Source organism: Triticum dicoccoides, chromosome 7A, assembly GCF_002162155.2.
Source record: "Triticum dicoccoides isolate Atlit2015 ecotype Zavitan chromosome 7A, WEW_v2.0, whole genome shotgun sequence".
NCBI classification, from domain to species: domain Eukaryota; kingdom Viridiplantae; phylum Streptophyta; class Magnoliopsida; order Poales; family Poaceae; genus Triticum; species Triticum dicoccoides.
The window spans coordinates 9,009,781-9,017,853 of NC_041392.1; positions in this window are offsets into that span (position 1 = coordinate 9,009,781).

Below are 8,073 nucleotides of genomic sequence, written 5' to 3' on the forward strand. Positions count from 1 at the left end.
TGCAGTCCAGTACTCGCCTAAGTTTGAAAAAATCCTACCGAGTGGCGAGCCAGACTCCCACTCGGGGGCTTAGCTGCAGCCCAGTGCTTGCCTAAGTATTTAAAAATCCCACCGAGTGGAGAGCAAACCTCCCACTCGGAGGCTTAGCTGCAGCACCATGCTCGCCTAAGTGTTTAAAAATCCTACCGAGTGGCGAGCCAGACTCCCACTCGGGGGCTTAGCTGCAGCCCAGTGCTCACCTAAGTATTCAAAAATCCTACCGAGCGGAGAGCAAACCTCCCACTCGGAGGCTTAGCTGCAGCCCAGTGCTCGCCTAAGTATTTAAAAATCCTACCGAGTGGAGAGCAAACCTCCCACTCGGAGGCTTAGCTGCAGCCCAATGCTCGCCTAAGTGTTTAAAAATCCTACCGAGTGAGAGCAAACCTCCCACTCGGGGGCTTAGCTGCAGCCCAGTGCTCACCTAAGTGTTTAAAAATCCTACGTAGTGAGAGCAAACCTCCCACTCGGGGGGCTTGGCTGCAGCCCAATGCTCGCCTAAGCGTTCAAAAATCCCACCGAGTGAGAACAAACCTCCCACTCGGGGGCTTAGTGTTGGGTTTCGTAGTAATTTCAAAAAAAATTCCTACGCACACGCAAGATCATGTGATGCATAGCAACGAGGGGGAGAGTGTTGTCTATGTACCCACGCAGACCGACTGCGGAAGCATTGATGCAACGTAGAGGAAGTAGTCGTACATCTTCACGATCCAACCGATCAAGTACCGAAACTACGGCACCTCCGAGTTCGAGCACACGTTCAGCTCGATGACGATCCCCAGACTCCGATCCAGCAAAGTGTCGGGGAAGAGTTCCGTCAGCACAACGGCGTGGTGACGATCTTGATGCACTACAGCAGCAGGGCTTCGCCTAAACTCCGCTACAGTATTATGGAGGAATATGGTGGCTGGGGGCACCGCACACGGCTAAGGAATAGATCACGTGGATCAACTTGTGTCTTCTTGGGTGCCTCTACCTCAGTATATAAAGGACTAGAGGGGGGGGGGGAGGCTGGCCGGCCACAGGAGGCGCGCCAGGAGAGTCCTACTCCCTCTGGGAGTAGGATTCCCCCCCAATCCTAGTTGGAATAGGACTCCTTGAGGGGGGAAAGAGAGAGAGAGGGGGCCGGCCACCTCTCCTAGTCCTAATAGGACTAGGGGAAGGGGGGAGGCGCACAGCCACCTTGGGCTGCCCCTTTCTCCTTTCCACTAAAGCCCACTAAGGCCCATATAGCTCCCGGGGGGTTCCGGTAACCTCCCGGTACTCCGGTAAAATCCCGATTTCACCCGGAACACTTCCGATATCCAAACATAGGCTTCCAATATATCAATCTTTATGTCTCGACCATTTCGAGACTCCTTGTCATGTCCGTGATCACATCCGGGACTCCGAACAACCTTCGGTACATCAAAATGCATAAACTCATAATATAACTGTCATCGTAACCTTAAGCGTGCGGACCCTACGGGTTCGAGAACAATGTAGACATGACCGAGACATGTCTCCGGTCAATAACCAATAGCGGGACCTGGATGCCCATATTGGCTCCTACATATTCTACGAAGATCTTTATCGGTCAGACCGCATAACAACATACGTTGTTCCCTTTGTCATCGGTATGTTACTTGTCCGAGATTCGATCGTCGGTATCCAATACCTAGTTCAACCTCGTTACCGGCAAGTCTCTTTACTCGTTCTGTAATACATCATCCCGCAACTGACTCATTTAGTTGCAATGCTTGCAAGGCTTAAGTGATGTGCATTACCGAGAGGGCCCAGAGATACCTCTCCGACAATCGGAGTGACAAATCCTAATCTTGAAATACGCCAACCCAACATCTACCTTTGGAGACACCTGTAATGCTCCTTTATAATCACCCAGTTACGTTGTGACGTTTGGTAGAACCCAAAGTGTTCCTCCGGCAAACGGGAGTTGCATAATCTCATAGTCATAGGAACATGTATATGTCATGAAGAAAGCAATAGCAACATACTAAACGATCGGGTGCTAAGCTAATGGAATGGGTCATGTCAATCAGATCATTCAACTAATGATGTGACCTTGTTAATCAAATAACAACGCTTTGTTCATGGTTAGGAAACATAACCATCTTTGATTAACGAGCTAGTCAAGTAGAGGCATACTAGTGACACTAAGTTTGTCTATGTATTCACACATGTATTATGTTTCCGGTTAATACAATTCTAGCATGAATAATAAACATTTATCATGATATATGGAAATAAATAATAACTTTATTATTGCCTCTAGGGCATATTTCCTTCAGTCTCCCACTTGCACTAGAGTCAATAATCTAGATTATACAGTAATGATTCTAACACCCATGGAGCCTTGGTGCTGATCATGTTTTGCTCGTGAAAGAGGCTTAGTCAACGGGTCTGCAAAATTCAGATCCGTATGTATCTTGCAAATCTCTATGTCTCCCACCTGGACTAGATCCCGGATTGAATTGAAGTGTCTCTTGATATGCTTGGTTCTCTTGTGAAATCTGGATTCCTTTGCCAAGGCAATTGCACCAGTATTGTCACAAAAGATTTTCATTGGACCCGATGCACTAGGTATGACACCTAGATCGGATATGAACTCCTTCATCCAGACTCCTTCATTTGCCACTTCCGAAGCAGCTATGTATTCCGCTTCACATGTAGATCCCGCTACGACGCTTTGTTTAGAACTGCACCAACTGACAGCTTCACCGTTTAATGTAAACATGTATCCGGTTTGCGATTTAGAATCGTCCGGATCAGTGTCAAAGCTTGCATCAACGTAACCATTTACGACGAGCTCTTTGTCACCTCCATATACGAGAAGCATATCCTTAGTCCTTTTCAGGTATTTCAGGATGTTCTTGACCGCTGTCCAGTGATCCACTCCTGGATTACTTTGGTACCTCCCTGCTAGACTTATAGCAAGGCACACATCAGGTCTGGTACACAGCATTGCATACATGATAGATCCTATCGCTGATGCATAGGTAACATCTTTCATATTCTCTCTATCTTCTGCAGTGGTCGGGCATTGAGTCTTACTCAATTTCACACCTTGTAACACAGGCAAGAATCCTTTCTTTGCTTGATCCATTTTGAACTTCTTCAAAATTTTGTCAAGGTATGTTGTTTGTGAAAGTCCAATTAAGTGTTTTGATCTATCTCTATAGATCTTAATGCCTAATATGTAAGCAGCTTCACCGAGGTCTTTCATTGAAAAACTCTTATTCAAGTATCCCTTTATGCTATCCAGAAATTCTATATCATTTCCAATTAATAATATGTCATCCACATATAATATCAGAAATGCTACAGAGCTCCCACTCACTTTCTTGTAAATACAGGCTTCTCCAAAAGTCTGTATAAAACCAAATGCTTTGATCACACTATCAAAACGTTTATTCCAACTCCGAGAGGATTGCACCAGTCCATAAATGGATTGCTGGAGCTTGCACACTTTGTTAGCTCCCTTTGGATCGACAAAACCTTCTGGTTGCATCATATACAACTCTTCTTCCAGAAATCCATTCAGGAATGCAGTTTTGACATCCATCTGCCAAATTTCATAATCATAAAATGCGGCAATTGCTAACATGATTCGGACAGACTTAAGCATCGCTACGGGTGAGAAGGTCTCATCGTAGTCAATCCCTTGAACTTGTCGAAAACCTTTTGCGACAAGTCGAGCTTTGTAGACAGTAACATTACCATCAGCGTCAGTCTTCTTCTTGAAGATCCATTTATTCTCAATTGCTTGCCAATCATCGGGCAAGTCAACCAAAGTCCATACTTTGTTCTCATACATGGATCCCATCTCAGATTTCATGGCTTCAAGCCACTTTGCGGAATCTGGGCTCATCATCGCTTCTTCATAGTTTGTAGGTTCATCATGATCTAGTAGCATGACTTCCAGAATAGGATTACCGTACCACTCTGGTGCGGATCTTACTCTGGTTGATCTACGAGGTTCAGTAGTATCTTGTTCTGAAGTTTCATGATCATTATCATTAACTTCCTCACTAACTGGTGTAGGTGTCACATGAACAGTTTTCTGTGATGTACTACTTTCCAATAAGGGAGCAGGTACAGTTACCTCGTCAAGTTCTACTTTCCTCCCACTCACTTCTTTCGAGAGAAACTCCTTCTCTAGAAAGTTTCCGAATTTAGCAACAAAAGTCTTGCCTTTGGATCTGTGATAGAAGGTGTATCCAATAGTTTCCTCTGGATATCCTATGAAGACACATTTCTCCGATTTGGGTTCGAGCTTATCAGGTTGAAGCTTTTTCACATAAGCATCGCATCCCCAAACTTTTAGAAACGACAACTTTGGTTTCTTGCCAAACCACAGTTCATAAGGTGTCGTCTCAACGGATTTTGATGGTGCCCTATTTAACGTGAATGCCGCCGTCTCTAGAGCGTATCCCCAAAATGATAGCGGTAAATCAGTAAGAGACATCATAGATCGCACCATATCCAGTAAAGTACGATTACGACGTTCGGACACACCATTACGCTGAGGTGTTCCGGGTGGCGTGAGTTGCGAAACTATTCCACAATTTTTCAAATGTACACCAAACTCGTAACTCAAATATTCTCCTCCACGATCAGATCGTAGAAACTTTATTTTCTTGTTACGATGATTTTCAACTTCACTCTGAAATTCCTTGAACTTTTCAAATGTTTCAGACTTATGTTTCATTAAGTAGATATACCCATATCTGCTTAAATCATCTGTGAAGGTGAGAAAATAACGATATCCACCACGAGCCTCAATATTCATCGGACCACATACATCTATATGTATGATTTCCAACAAATCTGTTGCTCTCTCCATAGTACCGGAGAACGGTGTTTTGGTCATCTTGCCCATGAGGCACGGTTCGCAAGTACCAAGTGATTCATAATCAAGTGGTTCCAAAAGTCCATCAGTATGGAGTTTCTTCATGCGCTTTACACCGATATGACCTAAACGGCAGTGCCACAAATAAGTTGCACTATCATTATCAACTCTGCATCTTTTGGCTTCAACATTATGAATATGTGTATTACTACTATCGAGATTCAATAAGAATAGACCACTCTTCAAGGGTGCATGACCATAAAAGATATTACTCATATAAATAGAACAACCATTATTCTCTGATTTAAATGAATAACCGTCTCGCATTAAACAAGATCCAGATATAATGTTCATGCTCAACGCTGGTACCAAATAACAATAATTTAGGTCTAATATTAATCTCGAAGGTAGATGTAGAGGTAGCGTGCCGACCGCGATCACATCGACTTTGGAACCGTTTCCCACGCGCATCGTCACCTCGTCCTTAGCCAATCTTCGCTTAATCCGTAGCCCCTGTTTCGAGTTGCAAATATTAGCAACAAAACCAGTATCAAATACCCAGGTGCTACTGCGAGCATTAGTAAGGTACACATCAATAACATGTATATTACATATACCTTTGTTCACCTTGCCATCCTTCTTATCCGCCAAATACTTGGGGCAGTTCCGCTTCCAGTGACTAGTCTGCTTGCAGTAGAAGCACTCAGTTTCAGGCTTAGGTCCAGACTTGGGTTTCTTCTCTTGAGCAGCAACTGGCTTGCCGTTCTTCTTGAAGTTCCCCTTCTTCTTTCCTTTGCCCTTTTTCTTGAAACTAGTGGTCTTGTTGACCATCAACACTTGATGCTCCTTCTTGATTTCTACCTCCGCAGCTTTCAGCATCGCGAAGAGCTCGGGAATAGTCTTGTTCATCCCTTGCATATTATAGTTCATCACGAAGCTCTTGTAGCTTGGTGGCAGTGATTGGAGAATTCTGTTAATGACACAATCATCTGGAAGATTAACTCCCAATTGAATCAAGTGATTATTATACCCAGACATTTTGAGTATATGCTCACTGACAGAACTGTTCTCCTCCATCTTGCAGCTATAGAACTTATTGGAGACTTCATATCTCTCAATCCGGGCATTTGCTTGAAATATTAACTTCAACTCTTGGAACATCTCATATGCTCCATGACGTTCAAAACGTCGTTGAAGTCCCGATTCTAAGCCGTAAAGCATGGCACACTGAACTATCGAGTAGTCATCAGCTTTGCTCTGCCAGACGTTCATAACATCCGGCGTTGCTCCTGCAGCAGGCCTGGCACCCAGCGGTGCTTCCAGGATGTAATTCTTCTGTGCAGCAATGAGGATAATCCTCAAGTTACGGACCCAGTCCATGTAATTGCTACCATCATCTTTCAACTTTGCTTTCTCAAGGAACGCATTAAAATTCAACGGAACAACAACACGAGCCATCTATCTACAATCAACATAAACAAGCAAGATACTATCAGGTACTAAGTTCATGATAAATTTAAGTCCAATTAATCATATTACTTAAGAACTCCCACTTAGATAGACATCCCTCTAATCCTCTAAGTGATCACGTGATCCAAATCAACTAAACCATGTCCGATCATCACGTGAGATGGAGTAGTTTCATCGGTGAACATCGTTATGTTGATCATATCTACTATATGATTCACGCTCGACCTTTCGGTCTCCGTGTTCCGAGGCCATATCTGTATATGCTTGGCTCGTCAAGTATAACCTGAGTATTCCGCGTGTGCAACTGTTTTGCACCCGTTGTATTTGAACGTAGAACCTATCACACCCGATCATCATGTGGTGTCTCAGCACGAAGAACTTTCGCAACGGTGCTTACTCAGGGAGAACACTTCTTGATAATTTAGTGAGAGATCATCTTATAATGCTACCGTCATCAAAGCAAGATAAGATGCATAAAAGGATAAAGATCACATGCAATCAATATAAGTGATATGATATGGCCATCATCATCTTGTGCTTGTGATCTCCATCTCCGAAGCACCGTCGTGATCACCATCGTCACCGGCGTGACACCTTGATCTCCATCGTAGCATCGTTGTCGTCTCGCCAAGCTTATGCTTCTACGACTATCACTACCGCTTAGTAATAAAGTAAAGCATTACATCGCGATTGCATTGCATACAATAAAACGACAACCATAAGGCTCCTGCCAGTTGCCGATAACTCGGTTACAAAACATGATCATCTCATACAATAAAATTCTGCATCATGTCTTAACCATATCACATCACAACATGCCCTGCAAAAACAAGTTAGACGTCCTCTACTTTGTTGTTGCAAGTTTTACGTGGCTGCTACGGGCTTAAGCAAGAACCAATCTCACCTACGCATCAAAACCACAACGATAGTTTGTCAAATAGACTCCGTTTTAACCTTCGCAAGGACCGGGCGTAGCCATACTTGGTTCAACTAAAGTTAGAGAGACAGTCGCCCGCAAGCCACATATGTGCAAAGCATGTCGGGGGGACCGGTCTCGCGTAAGCGTACGCGTAATGTTGGTCCGGGTCGTCTCGTCCAACAATGCCGCCGAACCAAAGTATGACATGCTGGTAGGCAGTATGACTTATATCGCCACAACTCACTTGTGTTCTACTCGTGCAAATAACATCAACATAAATCACCTAGGCTCGGATGCCACTGTTAGGTTTCGTAGTAATTTCAAAAAAAATTCCTACGCACACGCAAGATCATGTGATGCATAGCAACGAGGGGGAGAGTGTTGTCTACGTACCCACGCAAACCGACTGCGGAAGCGTTGATGCAACGTAGAGGAAGTAGTCGTACGTCTTCACGATCCAACCGATCAAGTACCGAAACTACGGCACCTCCGAGTTCGAGCACACGTTCAGCTTGATGACGATCCCCAGACTCCGATCCAGCAAAGTGTCGGGGAAGAGTTCCGTCAGCACGACGGCGTGGTGACGATCTTGATGCACTACAGCAGCAGGGCTTCGCCTAAACTCCGCTACAGTATTATCGAGGAATATGGTGGCTGGGGGCACCGCACACGGCTAAGGAATAGATCACGTGGATCAACTTGTGTCTTCTTGGGTGCCTCTACCTCAGTATATAAAGGACTAGAGGGGGGAGGCTGGCCGGCCACAGGAGGCGCGCCAGGAGATTCCTACTCCCTCTGG